This window comes from Mesoplodon mirus (assembly GCF_964341445.2).
Source record: "Mesoplodon mirus genome assembly, chromosome: 12".
In the NCBI taxonomy this organism is placed as follows: domain Eukaryota; kingdom Metazoa; phylum Chordata; class Mammalia; order Artiodactyla; family Ziphiidae; genus Mesoplodon; species Mesoplodon mirus.
The window spans coordinates 38,973,902-38,996,353 of NC_138988.1; the positions used below are offsets into that span (position 1 = coordinate 38,973,902).

The following is a 22,452-nucleotide window of genomic DNA, read 5'->3' on the forward strand; positions in this document are numbered from 1 at the left end:
AAAATGGAAGCCATTAGAAGAGTCCACCACTACATCTGCTTACTCATCTACATTTGGCTGTTATGGTCTGCTTCCTCCTCTATTATCATGGCGTGGTCCTTTGGGAGTCCATAGTTCACATCCAGGGTTAGCCTCTCCACTTGTGTGCTAGATGCTAGTCCCCTCTAATCTCCTCAGAACTCTACTCTAGCAGTTTTCCCCTCCCCTGCATCAATTCTACATTCAGTCCATTGGCTAGACCTTAATACCCCACCTATCTGCCACAGAGGTGGGGGATGTAGTCTTTATTATTGGCAGCCATTTGACCAGGAAGGGGAATGATTGATCTGAGGCAGGCAGTGAGGAGTCTCTGCCACACTTTCCAGACTTTTTTTTAATTAAAAAAAAACTTTCTGGTAACAGTTTTATTGAGATGTAATTCTCATACCATACAGTCCACTCATTAAAAGTGTATAACTTGGGACTTCCCTGGTGGTCCAGTGTTAAGAATCTGCTTTCCAGTGCAGGGGACGCGGGTTCGATCCCTTGTTGGGGAACTAAGATCCCACATGCTGCGGGGCAACTCAGCCCGTGCACCACAACTAGAGAGAAGCCCACGCACCACAGCGAAAGATCCTGCATACTGCAACGAAGATCCCGAGTTCCACAACTAAGACCTGATGCAGCCAAATAAATAAATATTTTTTTTAAAGTGTATAATTCACTGCGTTTTAGTATATTCACTCATTTGTGCAGTCAACTTTAGAACACTTTCAGGGACTTCCCTGGTGGTCCATTGGTTAAGACTCCACGCTCCCAATGCAGGGATTCATCCCTGGTCAGGGAAATAAGATCCCACATACCGCAGCTAAGCCTGCGTGCCACAACTGCTGAGCCCATGCGCTCTAGAGCCTGCGTGCCACAACTAGAGAGGCCCACATGACGCAACGAAGACCCAGTGCAGCCAAAAAAAAAATTTTTTTTTTGGAACACTTTCATCAACCCCGAAAAGAAACTCCTGTATTCTCCAGCTGTCATCCTCCAGTCTCTCCCACCACGTCCCCCCAGCCTTAGGCTGTAGGTTTGCCTGTTCTGGACATTTCATATAAATGGAACCATGTAATATTTGGTCTTTAGTGACTGGCTTCTTTTACTTAGCATAAAGTTTTCAAGGTTTATCCATATTGCAACATGTATTTTCTTTTTTTAAAGATTTTTCTTTTTTTTTTAATTTATTCATTTTTGGCTGTGTTGGGGCCTCGTTTCTGTGCGAGGGCTCTCTCTAGCTGCGGCAAGCGGGGACCACTCCTCATTGCGGTGCGCGGGCCTCTCACCGTGGCGGCCTCTCGTTGCGGAGCACAGGCTCCAGACGCGCAGGCTCAGTAGCTGTGGTGCACAGGCTTAGTTGCTCCGCAGCATGTGGGATCTTCCCAGACCAGGGCTCGAACCCGTGTCCCCCGCACCGGCAGGCAGACTCTCAACCACTGCGCCACCAGGGAAGCCCCATATTTTCTAACTTCTTGAAAGAACATTATATCCCACCTTCCTCATGCCCTCATCTCCATCCACTGCCGTGTAATCCTCCCCTGTGGCCAACTGAAAGGTTTTTTCCCCTGTGCTGCTAGAGACCTTCTGATTGTTATGTCTGTGCCCTTTTTGCTAGTCGTATAATATGGGCCCTTTCCTTGAAATGCTCTTTCTCTTGGTGCTAATTCTCATCATAGCTTTCTGACTATTCTGCTCAAAAATCTCTGGCTCCCTCATGTCCACCTCTTTCATGTTGCTAGCGGTCTCTGTGTATAGATCACAATCTCTCCATATTCCACACACTATATCCTTTTTTTTTACCTGTAATAAGAACTTAGTCTCAGCACTAGCCTTTTTCATCTGATTTGGAGGAAATGTATGTAGGGTTAGAAAAAAGCCTCTTAGATTGTGCTCATTCCATCTCACCCTCTCATTAGGCTTCTCTCTCTTCGTGGGCACTTTCACCATGGTCTTCTCATTTCTGTCCGGTTCACCTCCCAGCCATCTTTCATGCTGCTGCCAAGGCTCTCTGTTTTTTTTTTTTTTTTTTTTTAATTTATATTTATTTATTTTTGGCTGCTTTGGGTCTTCGTTGCTGCACGTGTGCTTTCCTTAGTTGTGGCGAGTAGGGGCTGCTCTTCATTGCGGTGCGCGGGCTTCTCATTGTGGTGGCTTCTCGTTGCAGAGCATGGGCTCTAGGCACGCGGGCTTAAATAGTTGTGGCACATGGGCTCAGTAGTTGTGGCTCACGGGCTCTAGAGTGCAGGCTCAGTAGTTGTGGTGCATGGGCTTAGTTGCTCTGTGGCATGTGGGATCTTCCCGGACCAGGAATCGAACCCATGTCCCCTGCATTGGCAGGTGGATTCTTAACCACTGCAGCACCAGGGAAGTCCCGGCTCTCTTTGTTAATCACAGATCTGATGGTGCTGTTCCATTGGTTTTCTCTTGTTTACAGAATAGAATACAGGTTGCTATGCATGACATTCTAGATCCTCCAGCCTAACTATCACTCATTTTTCCAGCTTCATTGTCTCCTCTCTGAATTCTTGTATTTAAGGTCATTTGCTCAGGCTGTCCCCTCATGTTAGAAAGTATTCCTGAGCCACCACCACTCTTTTCAACTCCTCGACTAGTCCTCATTCTTCTAGGTCCAGGTCAGATGTTATCTTCTGTGAAGCCCTCTGGCAGAATTGCTTGCTTTTCTCTCCATTCAAACCAGAGAGCATAAGCTTCTCTTATAGCTCTTAATTACATTGTTTTGTTTTCTGTACAGAAAACAGGTGTCTTTCATATAAGGCTGTTCTCTAGCACCTAGAACAGAGAATGGCCCATAGAAAACTGTTGGTTTGGGTTAGACTGATGAGGGGTAAGGGAGAGAAGAATTGAGACAAGGCCACTGGACCTGGCAAGGCGGTGATCACCATTGTACTTAAGTATTAAGAGCGTAGGTACTGGGGCTTCCCTGGTGGCGCAGTTGTTGAGAGTCCGCCTGCCGATGCAGGGGACACGGGTTCGTGCCCCAGTCCGGGAAGATCCCACATGCCACGGAGCAGCTAGGCCCGTGAGCCATGGCCGCTGAGCCCGCGCGTCCAGAGCCTGTGCTCCACAGCGGGAGAGGCCACAACAGTGAGAGGCCTGCGTACCACAAAAAAAAAAAAAAAAAAAAAGAGTGTAGGTACTAAAGGGTGTAAGAGTGACTGACTGGGTAATGGATGAGAGTGCCTTCTAGAATTTATCTTTAAATGACCTGATATTTGCTGTAATGTTTTCCAGAAAAATCTATACCATGAAATTATGGATATGTCTCCTTTGGCAGATCCTTGTAGCATGCAAAAAACCAGGACATTGAATAAGAATCCTGTGTCTGCCAAATAGCCATGGGAGTATTGTTTAGAATGGTCCTGTCTGGTAGACTTTCTGTGATGGTGGACATGTTCTATATCTGCTTATCCAATACAATGGTCATATGTGGCTGTTGAGCATTTGAAATGTGGCCAGTGTGATCAAAGAAGTGAATTTTTGAATTTGAATTAATTAAAATATTAAAAAATTAGTCACATGTGATTTGTGGCTACCATGTTGGGTATTGAAACTGTAACAGTACCAGCTTTGGGAGTAAATACAACCCAGACATGCTGTCTCTTGTGTTCATGCTTCAAGCAATGACTCTGCTTCCCTGAATATATTTTTTCATTATTTTTATATTCCAATTGATAACTATTGTTGAAGTCTTTGGCTTCCTTCCTGCTTATGCATAATTTAGGTGTGAGTGACATCTTAAGTGTGTTGAGGAGAGCTTCACAAGTGCTTCCTTTCAAAGGTGGATTGAAGTCAAATAGCAGCCAGTGGTAAATTACACAGTAGCTTTCGTTCATTCATTCAGCAAACACATGTGGAGAGCCTACTGGTGTCTGGCACTACATGCTTGGCATTGGTGATATAAAAATGAATAGAACTGTCCCTGCCTTAAGTTAGCTTTCAGTCGGTAGAGGGAGTCTTGTTTAAATAGGAATGATAAATAGGTATAAGGATATTTATAAAGGAGGTTGTGTGGGGAAGGAAAAGGAAATGGAAGAGGAGATCAGGAAAGAAGTAACTGCGTCGCCTTGAAAGGTAAATATTTGGTAGAGAGAGAAGAGGTGGGGAGGCTTTTTGGACAGAAGGAAAGTGTATATAGGACCAAAATATGCTTTTACTTTTTACACAATTGTATTGTGGTACAGATGTTAATGGAATAGATCTAGAGTGAATTGGACCCTTTACCTGGAGACAACCCTTAATTTCAGAGAAGATTGTTGGAAAACATTGCTTCTGCAGTGCAGTCCTTAAAACCTAGGTGTCTGCTTGTGGGTGGCCTCATGATCCAGGCTTAAATTTCTGAACTTCGATCCTTGAGCTGATTTTTCTATCCTACACCCTTCTTACCTAATTCTAGGTGAAGTTGTTTGTTATATTAACTTAATTGCTTAGTAAAGCCAACTTTGTAGGCAGTTATGTAGTTATTAATGGTTGGTGTATAAACATGTACTAGGTGTTTGCTATATTGTCATTGAAATGTCTCATGAATCCTGCGGGTACTTTAGTTTAAGCATCTTTCTACTTGCCTTCCAGATAAACTGTAATTAAGCTATGTTTCTTAAAATCCCAGATCACAACGGTATTTGCAACAACTTGCTAGCTGCACTTGTCACTCTGGACTCTTTGAAGAACTGTTAGGTGACTTTTTCACTGTTCTTCATTAAGTAAAATTTTCACTTTGATTCCCCATTTTTCCCTTTGATTATCTCTTCTTTCATATTAATAACCATGACTTCTTTTACTTATTCCTGAGTTTTATTTAGTTTCTCTAATGCCACCATTAAAATTTGTAAATTTTCCTTGGAATCCTGGGCCTAGGACAGGCCATAAATTTTGTTTGATCTATATTTTTCGTTACATGTTGCCTTTTCCAAAGTGAAACAGATACCGTTTCCTAAATCCTGACATGGGCTGTCAGGCTGATTGCCTTTGACAGCCAGCCTGTGGCCACTATAGGCATAATACAGGCACCAGCCAGCAAAAGAAGGGAAACCTCCTTTTCTTTTGTAAAACTGATTTGTTCTGTCTTCTAAATCAGTGTGAAGACTTGGGCCCACTAATCACTTTTTTAATTTTTTTATTTTTTTATTTTTATTTTTTTTTAGTTAAAATACACATAATGTAAAATTTACCATCTTAGCCTTTTTTTTTTTTTTTTTTTTTTAGCGGTACGCGGGCCTCTCACTGTTGTGGCCTCTCCCATTGCGGAGCACAGGCTCCGGACGCGCAGGCTCAGCGGCCATGGCTCACGGGCCTAGCCGCTCTGCGGCATGTGGGATCTTCCCGGACCGGGGCACGAACCCGTGTCCCCTGCATCGGCAGGCGGACTCTCAACCACGGCGCCACCAGGGAAGCCCCATCCTAGCCATTTTTAAGTGTACAGTTCAGGGTTATTAAATACATTCACATCAGGATTTCCCTGGTGGCTTAGTGGTTAGGGTTCCAGGCTTTCACTGCTGTTGCCCAGGTTCAGTCTCCAGTCGGAGAACTGAGATCTTGCAAGCCACACGTGGCACAGCCAAAAAAAAAAAAATTCACATTGTTGTGCAACCATCACCACCATCTATTCCCATAATTATTTTCATCTTGTAAATCTGAAACTCTGTACCCATTGAACATTAATCCCCCATTGTTCCCTCGTCCCAGCCCCTGGCAAACACCATTCCCCTTTCTATTTTTATGATTTGACTACTCTAAAACATAAGTGGAATTATACGGTATTTGTCTTTTTGTGACTTGCTTATTTCAGTTGGCATAATGTCCTCAAGATTCATTCATGTTGTAACACATTGCAGAATTTCCTTCCTTTTTAAAGCTGAATAATTTTTTGTATGTATATAACACATTTTGCTTATCCACTCCTTGGTTGATGGACACTTGGGTTGCTTTCATGTTTTAGCTATTGTGAATAATGCTGCTATGAACATGGATGTACAAATATATCTTTTTTTTTTTTTAAATATCTCTTCAAGATCCTGCTTTCAGTTCTTTGGAGCAGGGGTCCCCAAACTCTGTGTCGCGGCCTGTTAGGAACAGCAGGAGGTGAGTGGCGGGCGAGCGACCGAAGCTTCATTTGTCGCTCCCCATCACTCGCATTACCACCTGAATTATTCCCCACCCCACTCCTACCCCTGCTCTGTGGAAAAATTGTCTTCCACAAAAGTGGTCCCTCATGCCAAAAAGGTTGGGGTCTGCTGCTTTGGAGTATATGCCCAGAAGTGGAATGCTGGGTTATATGGTAATTCTATTTTTAATTTTTTGAGGAGCCTCTATTCTGTTTTCCATAGTGGCTGTACCATTTTACATTCCTGTCAACACTTTCTGTTTTCTGGGGTTTTGGGGGGTGTTTTAATCTTAACCACCTGAATAGGTGTGAGGTGGTATTTGTGATTTTGATTTGCATTTCCATCATAATTTGTGATGTTGACTATCTTTTTCATGTGCTTATTGGCTGTTTGTATATATTCCGTTGCCCAGTTTTGAATTGGATTGTTTCTTTTTTTGCTGTTGAGTTTTAGGAGTTCTCTAAATATTCTGGATATTAATCCCATATCAGATAGGTGATTTGCAAATCTTTTCTCCTCAAAAGTGGGTTGGGCTTCCCTGGTGGCGCAGTGGTTGGGAGTCCGCCTGCCGATGCAGGGGAAACGGGTTCGTGCCCGTGAGCCATGGCTGCTGAGCCTGTGCGTCTGGAGCCTGTGCTCCGCAACGGGAGGGGCCACAACAGTGAGAGGCCCACATACCGCAAAAAAAAAAAAAAAAAAAAAAAAAAGTGGGTTGTCTTTTCACTTTCCTGATGGTGCCCTTCGAGACACAAAACTTTTTAATTTTGATAAGGTTCAATTTAAGTTTTCTTTCATTGACTTTGCTTGTAGTGTCATATCCAAGAAATCTTTGCTAAACCCAATGACAGGAAGATTTTTCCCCAGTATTTTAAGGTTTTTATAGTTTTCCTCTTGTATCTATTTTGAGTTAACTTTGTTTATTGTATAAGGTCAGAGTCTAAACTTTTGCATGTGAATATCCAGTTTCCCCAGCACTGTTTATTGGAAAGACTGTCCTTTCCTCATAGAATGGTCTTGGCCTCTTGTCAAAAATCAGTTGACCATATATGTGAAGGTTTATTTCTGTTCTCTGTCCTATTCCATTTGTCTATATGTCTGTGTTTATACTAGTACCACATTGCTTTTTGGTTTACTACTAGCTTTGTAGTGAGTTTTGAAATTAGGAAGTCCTCCAATTTAATTTTTCTTTTCCAAGATTGTTTTGGCTATTCTGGGTCCCTTGGATTTCCATATGAATTTTAGGAGCAGCTTCTTAATTTCTGGCAAAGAAGCTAGCTAGGATTTTGGTAAGGAATGCATTGAATATATAGATCAATTTGAGGAGTATTGCCACCTTTACAATATTAAATCTTCCGATCCATGAACACAGATGTCTTTCCATTTATTTAGATCATCTTTCTTTTTTTGCAACCACCCCTCCCCAACTTCCTTTTTGTCCTTACTTGTACCTAGAACCTTAGGCATTTAAAGGTGAAGAAGCCTTGTCTCCCACCACTTTGTAGAAAATAAAAGGGAAATTGCCAGAAATAGCAAACACTTGAATAATGCCGTTATAGACTTTTTCCTTTATATGAACATGTCTAATTCTCATAACTGCCCTATGGGATCGCCTAGTATTCTCATTTTACAGATAAAGAAATTGAAGCACAGAATGGCTAACTTGTCCAAGGTCACGCAGCTAACCAGTAAGGGGCAGAAAAATGCCCTGAACTAATAAACAATTTGTTCCAGAGTCCATATCCCTAAACACTACTCTCACCCTTCTCTCCCCTGCAAACATCAAGAAGCAGTCCTGCAGGTTTTAGTGTCCTTTTCTCTTTTGCCTATCCAAGCAAATCTTGGTGACATTGTGAAACATTCAGTTAAGGGTCTTTCCTGGTGGTCCAGTGATTAAGACTCTGCACTCCCAATGCAGGGGGTCCAGGTTCAAACCCTGGTCAGTGAACTAGATCCCGCATGCCGCAACTAAAAAGATCCCGCATGCCGCAGCCACCCCGGCGCAGCCAGATAGATATTTTAGAATGAAAGAAAGGAAGGGAAGGAAGGGTGGATTCAATTAATATGTAACTTATGGTGATTGAGTACTCTGAATTATTTCTCCTTAACTGAGTTTTCCATATATTTGATCAAAAGTCCTGTGGTTGTAAAAATTATATTTCACGTTTTCCCTAGCTTTCTATCCTTTTATGATTTTTTTGTACACATTCTTTCCAGAATGTCCTTTGCATTCCAGGGGAAGAGAGCTGCCAAATTTGTCGAGTATGTTTGAGTTGCTGTGAAGTCATCGAATTGGTTCTAGTGTGTCTTAAGTCTGTTTACTCTCATGGAGGGGTTCAGATCATCATCTGTCAAGCAAGGGTAGTAGCTTTCTGAGTTTCAGGAAGCTCTGCTACAGTAAGACTTATAAGTGGTGGCCAGCTCTTTTCACACTTCTTTTTACAAGTCTTAATGATTCCCTCTGGTGACTACAGCCTGTTTGCACTCCTGCCTGTCTTGCTTACGTGGTTGCACAGTGTGGCAGTGGTCTGTCCTTCAGACACCTTTCAACTGTTAGAGTGGCTGCTTCCTGCACTTGGGTAGGTAAACTACAATGATGCATTAACATTCAGTTCTCTCCATTTCACACAGCAGTCTGGTGATTTCCTCATGTTTGTGTAACCATGATGTTGACTCACATTTGTCTGAATAGCTTCCTGAAGGCTTTCTGGAACTGTTTAGCACCTAGAGTTTAGTGTACAACATTCTAGAGTCTTCCTAGATTAAATTGGGTTGGAAATTAATAATAACTCACTGAACCAAAAAGCAAATACTGCACTAATTGACTTAATTCCCTGTATTTTTAATCCTTTAGTCTTTAGTTTTCAGTTAATGAAATAGTCCTATTAAGGTGACTATCTAGGACACTTTAGTGGTTCTCAAAGTGGTCCCTAGATTAGTGGTGTTAGCATCACTTGAGAACTTGATAGAAATGCAGATTCTCAGTCCTTACCACAGAACTACTGAATCAGAACTTCTGGGGGTGGCTCAATTAATCTGGGCTTAAACAAGCCCTCTCTCCAGGTGATTCTGATGCATGTTAAACTTTGAGAACCTCTTAATCAGTGTATGCACTATAGGGGTAAAATGAAGCACCCACCACCTACCAGGTACCCCAGAATAATTTTCAGTGAGTCTTAACAGTTTCTCTGAAATCTGTTTATCTGCTTCTTAGTGATTGATAGTCTAACCTACTCTGTTACTCTTTTGGCTTCTGTTAAAAAAATCTCAATCTACATCTTAGTATGTTTCATAGGTATCTTATTTCCCCAGTAGGATTGAATTTCTTAGTTCAAAGTAATCCTTTTTCACAAAAGCAGATTTCCAAAATGGCCAGTAAACACAGGAAAAAGGTGTTCAACACCACTAGTCATCAGAGACATGCAAATTAAAGCCATAACGAGATATCACTACACACCCACCAACTTGACTAAAATTTGAAAAGTATTGTTGAGTGGGAAGCATTTACTGCTTTTGGGAGTATATAACTACTTTGCAAAACTGTTTAGTAGTATGTACTAAAGCAAAACATTCTCTTAGGTATAAACCCACAAAATTGTTTAGTAAATAAGTATACCAAACACGTGCAAGATTTGTCATAACAGTATTCCTAAAAGGCCCAAATAATCAGTCAAGAGCAGAATAAACACAGCTATGAAAGTAAACCAAGGGCTATTTGAAGCAACCTGGATGAATCTCTGAAAGACTGTTAAAATAAAGTAGCCCCAAACAAAGTTCAAGATCAGCCAAGAAATTTAAACCCAGGCAAAACCAATCCACAGTGAAAGAAATCAGACTAGTCCAGGAATGACTTAGGAGGAAGGGGACATGGGACCTTCTGGGATGCTGATGGTGTTGTTTCTTGATCTTGGTGGTAGTTACATGGATGTGCTCACTTCGTGAAATACCTTAAAAAATTTTTTTGTTGTTGTTGTTTACCCCAAAAGATTAACTCCTGGGGTATTAATCAGTTCTTTTAAGACTTCTTTCCTTGTGCTTTGTATCATGGTTTTCTTTATTGCTTCCCTCTGACATCTTAAGACTTTTGAGATTTAGTCTTTGTTCTCTTTTTTTTGTAAAACCTCCCCTATCTTTTTTTTTTTTTTTACATATGCAGTGTAAGTTGAGAGTGATTGAGGAATAATCAAGGAAGGTTCATCTCATGAAGTAATCGTCTACTAGGTGTTTATTTGGGTTTTATAGGCTCTTATAAAATGCAGATGTAGCTGAAAGAGTTGAGCCTATCATTTACACTTTCTATATTATTACTGTACTCTATTGGTTTTCCTCACACCTACGTGAGAGCATGACTTAAGGAATTGAAAGTTGTATTAGAAGAATTGATTTGGGGAAGAAGGGGCACTTTTAGAAAAGCCAGAATAGGTGCTGGCTTGTTTGCTTTCATGCCATCTAAGAAAATGCCTTTTCCCTTTTGCAAATGAGGTCTCACTTCATTATTAGAAAATAAAATTTTTAGAATTAAGAATAAGGCAGGGCTTCCCTGCTGGCGCAGTGGCTGAGAGTCCGCCTGCCGATGCAGGGGACACGGGTTCGTGCCCCGGTCCGGGAAGATCCCACATGCCGCGGAGTGGCTGGGCCCGTGAGCCATGGCCTCTGAGCCTGCGCGTCCGGAGCCTGTGCTCCGCAACGGGAGAGGCCACAACAGTGAGAGGCCTGCGTACCACAAAAAAAAAAAAAAAAAAAAAAGCTTACAGATCAGCTCATAGTGGCTGGAAATAATCATTTTGGAACACAACCTCCACCATTAATAATACTGGGACAGACAGGGTTGAGAGAACATAACTATGAGACTAGATAGGAACATGAGCCACAGACTAAAGCTCTCCATATCTCAGAAGTGCTTTGCCTGTGTTGAGATCAGAGTTCTTTGGCTTACTGCGAGGGCTTGAGCAGAATGCATCTGCCAGAGATAGTACTGGGCATCACTTCAGATCTGCTGCTACCATATCTGGGCTCTCATTGGGAGCTTGAAAAATTCTAGCTTGTGGCTTGAGTAAGCTGATTATCTTGCTGGTACTTTGATGACTGCCTAAGGAATTTTTTAGAAAAAAAGTTGGAATGCTAGATCCTGGGCTAGATGTCCTTTGCAATAAGACCTTATGCTACTTTATTTTGGGAGAACTCTATATAGATTGTGTCCTGAAATGAATTTCAAGAAAGCCTTTTTTCTGCTTAAAGGCTACTAATAATATTAAATGATTGTTGCCAAATTAGTCTCCCATTACCCTTCAGTAGCTCTTGGCTTGTGTAGATGGAGATGGTTTAAGTTGCATGTTTTCTCTTTATAAGTAGATTCTTACAGAGACCTTAACCTGGGCCAAGTATAGGTCTCACCTCTTTAGAGCAATGTAAATCACTCTGTAAGACACATGGATGTGAAGCTCCTTAGTTTGACTTGGGTCCCTAATGTTTTGAGGTTAAAGATACAGTAACAGAATTTTGTTAGGTGAGTAATTTCATTTGAAAGAAATTTGGCTTAGTTACCAAAGCAAGCAGAGTTTGGGTTAAATAAAGTTTCAAATTTTATATCTGAATCAAGTCAACTTTTAATTTTGTGAATCTGTCATTTAAGACCCAAAGAGCTCTGCTTTTATTGCTTTATAATCCCTAGGTTCCCACAGCCCCCTCCTGGAGTTCAATTAATTTGCTAGAGTGACTCACAGAACTCAGGAAAATATTTAACTTTCTAGATTACCAGTTTCTTATAAAAGAAACAGCCAGATGCATAGGGCAAGGTATGTGGGAAGGGGCACAGAGCTCTTCTGGTGTGTCACTCTCACAACACCAACCTGGAAGCCCTCTGAACCCTTTTGGGTTTGGGAGGAGCTTCATTATGCAGGTATGATTGATTAAATCACCAGCCAATGGCTATTAATTCAACCTCCAGCCCCTCTTTCCTGTTTGGGGGTGGGGGGTAGACTGAAAGTTCCAACCCTCTAATCACATGGTTGGTTCCCCTGGCAACCAGTCCCCATCCTTGGGGATTTTCCAAAAGTCACCTCATTAACTTAAACTCAGGTATGGTTGAAAAGAGCTTGTTATAAATAACAAGACACTCTTCACCCTGATTACGCTGGAGCTATTTGAGGCCAAAAGACCAAATATTATAACAAATAACTCTCCATTGCACATATCGCTTAGGAAATTACTAAGGTTTTAGGAGCTGTGTGCCAGGAGCTGGGATGAAGACCAAATAAGAAATATATGTATATTTCTTATTATAAATATATATAATAATATCACGGTTATACACAAAAATGGTTAAAATGCCAAATTTTGTTATATATTATCACAACTTCTAAAAATAATGCAGTATGCCAAAAACCATTGAATTGTATACCTCTTTTCCCAGCTTTATTGAGATATAATTGACATATAGTATTGTGTAAGTATGTACAAAGTGTTAGATACACTTATATTGCAAAGTGATTACCACCAAAGCGTTAGCTAACACCTGCATCGCGTCACATAATTACCATTTCTTTTTTTTGTGGTGAGAACATTTTAAGATTTACTTCCTTAGCAACTTTCAAGTATATGATATAGTATCATTAACTATAATCATTATGCTTTACTGAGATCCCCAGAATTGTATACTTTAAATGGATAAATTGTATAGTATGTGAATTATATTTCTTTTTTAAAAATATTTATTTATTTATTTGGCTGCATTGGGTCTTTAGTTGTGGCATGTGGAATCTTCCGTTGTGGTGTGTGGAATCTTCCGTTGTGGTGTGTGGGCTCTAGAGCACGCAGGCTTAGTTGCCCCGCAGCATGTGGGATCTTAGTTCCCCAACCAGGGCTCGAACCCACATCCCATACATTGGAAGGCAGATTCTTTTTTTAATTAATTTATTTATTTAAAAAAATTTTGGGAGGCTTCCCTGGTGGCGCAGTGGTTGAGAATCCGCCTGCCGATGCAGGGGACACGGGTTCGTGCCCCGGTCTGGGAAGATCCCACGTTGCCGCAGAGTGGCTGGGTCCGTGAGCCATGACCACTGAGCCTGCGTGTCTGGAGCCTGTGCTCCGCAACGGGAGAGGCCACAACAGTGGGAGGCCTGCGTACCGCAAAAAAAAAAAAAAAAAAAAATTGGCTGCGTTGGGTCTTCATTGCTGTGCGTGGGCTTTGTCTAGTTGCTGCGAGTGGGGGCTACTCTTCGTTGCGGTACGTGGGCTTCTCATTGTGGTAGCTTCTCTTGTTGCAGAGCACAGGCTCTAGGTGCGCGGGATTCAGTAGCTGTGGCTCACGGGCTCAGTAGTTGTGGCTTGCGGGCTCTAGAGCGCAGGCTCAGTAGCTGTGGCACACGGGCTTAGTTGCTTCACAGCATGTGGGATCTTCGGGACTAGGGCTCGAACCTGTGTCCCCTGCATTGGCAGGTGGATTCTTAACCACTGGGCCACCAGGGAAGTCCTATGAATTATACTTCAATTGAAATATTTTTTAAGAAAGATTCTATATGTGTGTATACATCCACTGTATAATACACATACAACACACTGTAGAATAACGTCTTTTCATATGTGTCATGTTCCCCCATCCCCTTGCCCCCTGACCAATTGGACATCACATGCCTTTCATTGTGTGTCAGTGGGCACAGGGCTTCCATGACATGTTTGCCTAGTAGACCTGGCCTATTTTATCTGTTTACTGGCAGAAATTTAGGCTAATGGAGTTTGGTTGATTTGTAGGGCTCTTTGGCAATGAGTAAATCCTTTGTTGTCTATCCCAATTGCACAAGTTACATTTCAGCATCCTCTCTAAAAATGGAAGTTTTAGAACTGTGTACCTTATATGCTAGAACAGTTTTTCAGTTTGAAAATGTATTTTAATAACATACTGGCCTTATACTCAGTAAAATATAGTAACTCTAAGCTTCTTTTCTCATTAGTAAAATGAATGATAATTAAACCTGCCTTTGGAGAAGTTCAGGATCAAATCAGTTCCTATCAAATGTGTAACAGTTACATTGTGATATACCAGTGTAAGTTGTCATGGTGGCTGATCAAGGTCCACGCAGTTTAAGATCTGTTGTAGTATAGCATATTTTGAAACTTATGACACCATTTTTATCATTAAAGAGAGAACCAGAAGAATGATTAGGATAGTGTGTTTTTTGAAGAAGTTGTATGTCAGGTAATAGGGTGAGGCAGAAATGGAGTCGAGAGCCACAAGTAGCCTGTGATTAGCAGTAGGCATCACTATCAGATGTGGCAGTGAAGTGTATCAGTGGTTGTCCTCCAAAAACCCAAGCCTTTGATGGGGCTGGTGAGGTATATGCCTCGGAAAGTGCTTCATCATCAATGCCAGCAGAAGAATCACCCTTGAAAGGGGCATTGCTCCAAGTACTTATGACTATGTCAACCAGGATTTGCACATCATAAAAAAGATGTTCTTGCCTTCTCCCCTCCCCTCTGTCCTCAGTGCTGTTCAGGGAGGATGTTTATGTCCAGACAGCCCTTATTTCCTCTTATGGAAGGAAGGTGGTGGTTTCCAGAAGGGTGACCTCTTGCCATTCACTCCCAGCACTGCTTCTCAGCAGCAGGGCCAGTCCTGTACTGAGTTCCAACCTTTGATAAGTTTTGAGTCTTTGAACAAATAAAAGTTCCTGCTTTCTAATAGAAACCTTTAAATAGCAATTAGTAATTCTTTATTGTATTTTATGCTTTAACCACTAGATCATTGAATGCCAGCCACAGACAGCCACCTATGTGACCTTGTTGAGTTCACCCTATTGCTGTAGCTTAAAGCATTCTGGACACAGAGTTAGAAGGTCTTTCTAACTTTTTTGGTGTGGTCGTCAGTAACTTTGTGAATGAGACTATACCAGGAAGACTGTGGGGCTTTCATGTTGCCTATAGAATAGTAACTGACATCAGAGCAAAGCAACAGGGGAGTTCCCTGGCAGTCCAGTGGTTAGAACTTAGCGCTGTCACTGCCAGGGCCCCGGGTTCGATCCCTGGTCGGGGAGCTAAAATCCTGCAAGCTGTGCGGCGTGGCCAAAAAACCCCAAAAGTAAAGCAACAGGGGCAAGGTAGGCTCCATCCACATCTAAGTCAGGGCACCTTAATTTGTCATTGTTGTGAGTGATTTTGAGAGGTTGCAGCAGCCACTGCTAATGCCATTGTTCCCATCCTGGGAATTTTCTTGGCCTTGAAAATCAGGGGGCAGGGCTGGGCCCAGTATACTTGGCACACTGTCCACCTGTGAAGAGTAGTCACTAAGAGCGTGTATCTTTGCTGTGGTGCTACCTGGCTTTCTAGCAGCATTTTACAGGGGTGTTTTCAGATGTGAAGGATCCAGTTGCAATACAGTGATGGTAGGAAGTATGTACTTAAAATTGGGGGCTTTTGAAAGGCAGATAGCAAACATTATATATGGTATATCAGACCAGAGGGGAAGCTGCAATATTGAGACTCCAAAAACATCCGTGGTAAGTCAGGCAGAAGTAGCTTCAGTTGATATACTTTGGTAGTCTGTTTTTCAAAGGAATGTCATTGAAACTCTCTACTGAGTACAGCACATATCCAGGTCCAGTTAGTATTACACACTAAGTCTTTTTCAGTATTTTAGTGCTTGACCTGTGGTAGTTTGAGTGGAATTTCAGTTTTCTGAGACTATAGGTTTTTCATCAGTATTTTGGGGAAAAATACTCCTTCTTTAGACTTTTATTGCTCTGTACATGGATCCCATTCAGTGTTTCCTTGCTACATTAATGCAGCTGGGAATACAGTTCCAAGGGATAGGCCAAGCCAGAAGCATAGTCCCTGTCGTGGAGGAACTTAAACCCCAGGAGTGGATATGAGTCAAGCACAGAGAAATAAACTGTCACATCTCTCACATAGAGTAGGATGCTTGATAAAAGTGGTTGAACTGATCTGTATAAGAACCAAGAGCAGTCCAAAGCCCCACTTTTAAGTAGCATCTCATTTTTGGGAGTGGAAGCCGTAGGACCAGAAATAGGCTTTGAAGCAGAAGGTGGTAGTTGAGATGGACAGGTGAGTTGCTCTTTTCTGGGGAAAGGGAAACATTTTTCAAACAAGGCATTGCTTTGAGCTGAGGTGGAAGAATTTTACAAGGCCAGTTAACAGAACCAGGTATATAAGGAATGGAGAGAAGTTGTGAAGATAAAATAGGTTGCTGTTAGAATTTCAGAGTCGTAGAGGTTAAGGCTGATGTGTCTTGACCTGATTTTGGCATTGACCTTCTAAAGGCCTTTGAGCAAAGACTGATGGGCTGAAGCCCAGGCATAGGAATGGAGGATTTGCCTGCAACAGGCAGGATAGAAGGGAAGTGAGGAAACCAGTTGGATTTTTGCTTTTTTCCAGGTAGGGAGTACTGAGGACTTGAACTGAAAACAGTGACTATAGGAATGCAAGGGGAAGTGTTAGTGGTGGAAGTGAGACCTGTGAAGGGGTAGAATTCTCCAGAACTTGACAGAGTCATACTGTGAAGAACAAAGGAAGTAAAAGAGTCTTTTAACCTCAGGGTTTCTGCAGTGAGTTGAGTGTGTTAGGAGTGTAATTTTGTTTTTGTCACCAAGATTGGGGGAACTGGGAAGAGACTTGACAGAAGTTGGGATGATGTCTTGGAGATGTTGAATTTGATACTCAAGCAGAGCACAGAGTTCAGGTGTGTCTGGAGTTTGAGAACAAGGACTGAGTCAGAGATAGAGACTTGAGAATCATGTGCATAAAAGTAATATTTGATAGAACTGAAACCCCCAGAGATAGGTAGAGTATTAGGAGAGCAAGGGAAAAAAACAATCTTGAAGGGAGTCGTTACGTGTGGAGGCTGTAGCTAGGGAGACGGAAGACTTAAGAGATCAGCACATCAGCATATTTTGTCAAGGAGGTCCAAGGATAGGAAGGTAAGGTGGTAAAAAAATATCAAGGCGAATGAGGACTGGATTTTGTGAAGGTAGGTCATTAGTGACTTTTGAGAAAGTTTCAGTAGAAATTTGGGCAGAATGCAGATTGGAAGAATTTAAGCAAGTGAGTTAGGTATGAAGCAAGCAGAAATTTGTACCTTTTCTTTGAAACAAATCAGAGAGAGGAAGGTTAGTAGAGGAAAGCACAGATGTGGAGATTTCTTGTTTTAGAATAGGGCACCCTGCACTTTATTGTAGACTGAAAGAAGGGGAGCCAGTAGACAGGAGAGATGAAAGTGATGTGGGATACCACAGGTGGCAATAGTGTATGAATTGAAAGGTGCTAGAGGACCTAAGGTTAGGCCTGGGCAGGAGAGGGACCCTAGTAGTAGTAACTGCTCGTCACTGAGTGCCTCTCATAGTGCCAGACCCTGTAAGAGATGGCAGAGATTCCACATACCTCCTCTAAAGGGGTGCTGCACTGGAGGGCTATGGTGTGGGCTCCTGAGAGTCGCTGAACTATCTGCTCTTGTGATTGCTGAGTACCAATTGTGGGATTACATGGGACACTGCATGTAGCCTCTCAGTTGCTTTTCTTGGGCACGCATTTCTATTTACATATGGATGGGAAATATATTGCAATATTTGTTGTCTTGTTTTCTTTGTTAACAGTAACTGCTTAATGTAATTTGCTGATATTTGGTTCACAGCCAGAACACATTGTTTTTTGAGATTTGAGGAAAGGCTGGTTTTGTGATGCAGAGAACAGAAACTTGGAGTTGGGTACTTTCTGTGCCCTTTTAGCACCACGAGAGAGCTCCTTTTGACTTGAGTGAGGGTAGCCCAGTAACTTATGCTGAAGGTTTTGAACTGAGGAAAATAATAAAGAACTTTTAAAAGAAATATACAGTCACTTGCATACTATTACAGGTAACTTAAATAGATATAACTGACTGTTACTGGAAAAATAAACCTCTACTCAAAGCTCTTAAGAATTATATCTGAAACAATTCAGAGTCTAGAAATAGAAAATGATACATCTGGCAGATAGACTGCAGAGAGCTCAGTGTGATTTCCTTTCTCAAGCTGGCAAGCCATTACTTTAAAAGATATTGGATTATAACAAAGTGGAAAGGAAAGATACTAGAGTAAAAAAATTCCTGGGTCATTTCAGGAAAAACTAGCGAGTTTCATTTTCTGATGTTTGTACTTTTCACATCTTGTCAACAGCTCTGGTTGTATTGCCAGACTCCTAGCATCCCAGAAATTACCCTGTAATTGTAGGCTTTCATTTTCATTTTGTCCCATAATCACTTGGGATTTCTGTCCTTGTCATCAGTAGAAGTTGAATGGTTTTATACTTTTCCTGGGCAAAATGTTCCCCAGGGAAAATTTTCAGGAGACTTTTTGGTTGCTCCCTGGCTTTTTTTTTTTTTTTTTGCGGTACGTGGGCCTCTCACTGTTGTGGCCTCTCCTGTTGCGGAGCACAGGCTCTGGACGTGCAGGCTCAGCGGCCATGGCTCACGGGCCTAGCAGCTCCGCGGCATGTGGGGTCTTCTCGGACCGGGGCACGAACCCGTGTCCCCTGCATCGGCAGGCGGACTCTCAACCACTGCACCACCAGGGAAGCCCGCTCCCTGGCATTTTCATTTTGTGTGTCCTTAACCACATTAGATTTAGAGGAATTATTTCTTGAGAATTGAGTGCTTTCTAGGAAGGATGCTATTCAAAGATAGCAGCATTTTTTTGAACCAGGGAAATTCCTAATGCATTTTGTTTGCATCCTGGAAAGTCCTGGTTCCTTGACTTTGGGCATAAACCAGTACCAAGTTAGGCCTGAGGATATGGGTAAAGTATATAAAGTCTTGGCATGAATTTGAGAGCATGAGAAAAAGTAGAAAATGGTTTGTGAATCCTTTCAAGATGTTAGCAGTCAGACTGAACATAGAGGAAGGACTTTTAAAGAGGTAAATTCATTAGTGTCTATGCCCTGGATTATGTCATAGGAGACTGAAAATGAGGTAATCTATCTCTCCTTTCTCATTAAAAAATTTTGTTTTGTTTTGTTTTTGGATTTACTTAATACCTACTACATGTCCACTAAGGTACTGAACCACATAGGGCTGCAAAGAAATTTAAGATATGTCGTTTTCTCTGAGGTGACTTGCAGTCTGGTTGGAAGACAAAACACAGGTGAACCAAGTATAGGGCCTTGAAGTGGGTCCCATATTTATTAGGAATCCAAAGCAAAAATCGAGGGAGGGATACAGAAGCTGAATGGATGGCCAAAGTGCTGAGCTATAACTTAAAGGGCTGGTCTCTATACAGGACTGTCTGATTGCGTGGTCCTGTTGTTTAAAGAATTGTATTGGGCACGTTTTCCCTTTACGTGTATGCTAATTATTGTGCTTTCATTATTAGTATTATCCATAATCCTCAATTTGCTTTTTTGCAGAAAATAAAAAAATCTTTAAAAATTACTAGATTATTGTGTGTTGGTTAAAATTTCATAATAATCTGTGTATATTCTTAGCCAGGCTCATATTGACTACAGTATATTGCAGATGTTCTGAGAACTCACGAATGATGACAACGTCAGCCCTTCCCATTATGGAACCTTATGCTTATGAGTTTATGTGTATTTAATTTTAAAGCTAAATTTCTTATGTTTTCTAGACTAAAAATTTTAGTTTCTGGGCTTCCCTGGTGGCGCAGTGGTTGAGAGTCCACCTGTCGATGCAGGGGACACGGGTTCGTGCCCCGGTCCAGGAAGATCCCACATGCTGCGGAGCGGCTGGGCCCGTGAGCCATGGCCGCTGAGCCTGCGTGTCCGGAGCCTGTGCTCCGCAATGGGAGAGGCCACAACAGTGAGAGGCCCGCGTACCGCAAAAAAAAAAAAAAAAAAAAATTAGTTTCTAATGTTTCCTTCATGTACCCCAATGGATTGTCTCATCCACTCCAGTTTAAGAAACATTCCCTTCAGACAACATGATTTTGTCAGTGAGTATGTATTGTTGAGGATTAGTTTGACTATAGGTAATGGGGACGTGAAAAATACTACCTTAAACAAGACAGTTATTTTTCCTTCACATAAAAGAAGTGTGGAAGTAGGCAGTTGGGCTGAGATGGTGGCTCTCAAGATATCTGGGCCCTAGGCTCCTTCTACCCTTTATTCCTCCAACTCCAGGGTGTGGCACTCATCTTCATATTCTAGGACGACTTTTTCTAAACAGCCCTGACTCCAGATTTAAGCAGCAGGAAGGAGGAAGGGGGTGAGAAGGGCATGAGACTTCAACTTTAAGGAAGACTTCCTGGAAGTCCCACAAAATACTGATTACATCTCAGGGGCTAGAACTTTGTACATGGCCATACCTAATAAGGGAAACTAAGAAATGTAGTCTTTTAGCTGGGCAACAAAGTGCACAACTAAAAATTGGAGTGCTGTTCTAAGAGGTAGTGGTGGGAATTGGGGTTGACCACTCGTCTGTGGAGGGAGTCTTTATGCTTTGCTTTGCTTTTCTTTTTTATTAACAGCTTTATTAAATATCCACATACCTTACAATTCACCCATTTAAAGTGTACGGTTCAGTTGTATATAGAATATTCATAGCGTTGTGCAATCATCTGAGAATGATTTTAGAAAAATTTCATCACCCTATAAAGAAACCCCTCTATTCCCTTGGTAGTCATTCCCTATTCCTCCCTCCTCCAACTCCCTTCCCCTGGCAATCACCAATCTACTTTCTATCTCTGCATTTGCCCATTCTGGACATTTCAAATAAATGGAATTACACAATATGTGGTTCGTTTTAGCTAGCTTCTTTCACAAATTGTAATGTTTTCAAGGTTCATCCATGTTGTAGCATGTATTAATTAGTATTCCCCCCATACACACTTTATTGCTGAATAATATTCCATTGTGTAGATAAACTACATTTTATCCATTCATCAGTTGTTAGACATTTGTTTGATGATGATGAATAATACTGCTGTGAACATTCATGTAAAGTTTTTGTGTGGACACATGTTTCCATTTCTCTTGGAGTAGAATTGCTGGGTCATAGATCTAGTCGGATCCTTTTCCCATTTTAAAAAATTAATTAATTAATTAATTTCTGCGTTGGGTCTTCGTTGCTGCGTGCAGGCTTTCTCTAGTTGCGTCAAGCTGCTCTTCATTGTGGTGTGTGGGCTTCTCGTTGCAGTGGCTTTTCTTGTTCCGGAGCATGGGCTCTAGGCATGCGGGCTTCAGTAGTTGTGATGTGCGGGCTTAGTTGCTCTGAGGCACATGGGATCTTCCTGGACCAGGGTTTGAACCCGTGTCCCCTGCATTGGCAGGCGGATTCTTAACCAGTGTGCCACTAGGAAAGTCCCCTTTGCCCATTTTTAAATTGGATTGTTTGTCTAGTTATTATTGAGTTGTAGGAGTTCTTTATATATTCTGGGTCCAAATCAACCTTGACTGCAACGAGAGACCCTGAGCCAGACTACCAACCTAAGCTGCTTTTTTCTTCAGTTTTAAGAGTTTTTTATGTATTCTAGATACAAGTCCCTTATCAGATACGTTATTTGCAAACATTGCTCCCATTCTGTGGGTTGTCTTCTCATTTTCTTGATGCTGTCTCTTTAACCACAAAAGTTTTAAAAATTTTTATGAAGTCCAATTTATCTTTTTTCTTTGGTTCCTGGTGATGGATATATTTGTGAATATACTATCCACAGTATATTGTGATAAATGTATTATTCACAATAACCAAAAGGTGGAAGCAACCCACCAGCAGATGAATGAGTAAATAAGATGTGGTATATACATATTGATACAATGGAATATTATTCAGTCTTAAAGGAAATTCTGACACATGCTACAAAGTGAAGAAACCTCGAAGACATTAATTATGCTTAGTGAAATAAGCCAGTCACAAAAGGACAAATACTGTTTGATTCCACTTACAAGAGGTAGCTAGAGTAGTAAAATTCATAGAGGCAGAAAGTAGAATGGTGGTTGCCAGAGGGGAGGTAGGGGAAATGGGGAGTTATTGTTTAATGAATATAGAACTTAGGTTTTGGAAGGTGAAAAAAGTTCTGGAAATGGATGGTGGTGATGGTTGCACAACAGTGTTGAATGTAAGTAATGTCACCAAAGTTATTACTTAAGATTTGTTTAAGTGGTAGATTTTATGTATATTTTACTGCATTTTTTTTCTTTCTTTTTTTTTTGTCTGCGTTGGGTCTTGCTGCACGCAGGCTTTCTCTAGTTGAGGTGAGCGGGGGCTACTCTTCGTTGCGGTGCGTGGGCTTCTCATTGCGGTGGCTTCTGTTTGCTGCAGAGCACAGGTGGGCTCTAGGTGTGCGGGCTTCAGTAGCTGTGGCACGCTGGCTCA

General features: G+C 41.7%; 1 protein-coding gene across 2 annotated transcripts in view; it reads left to right on the forward strand.

The window, feature by feature from the left end:
* The window catches only part of RHOA (ras homolog family member A), a 53,195-nt gene that overhangs the window by 19,735 nt on the left and 11,008 nt on the right, over window positions 1-22,452 (forward strand). The gene's annotated exons all lie outside the window — the stretch shown is intronic.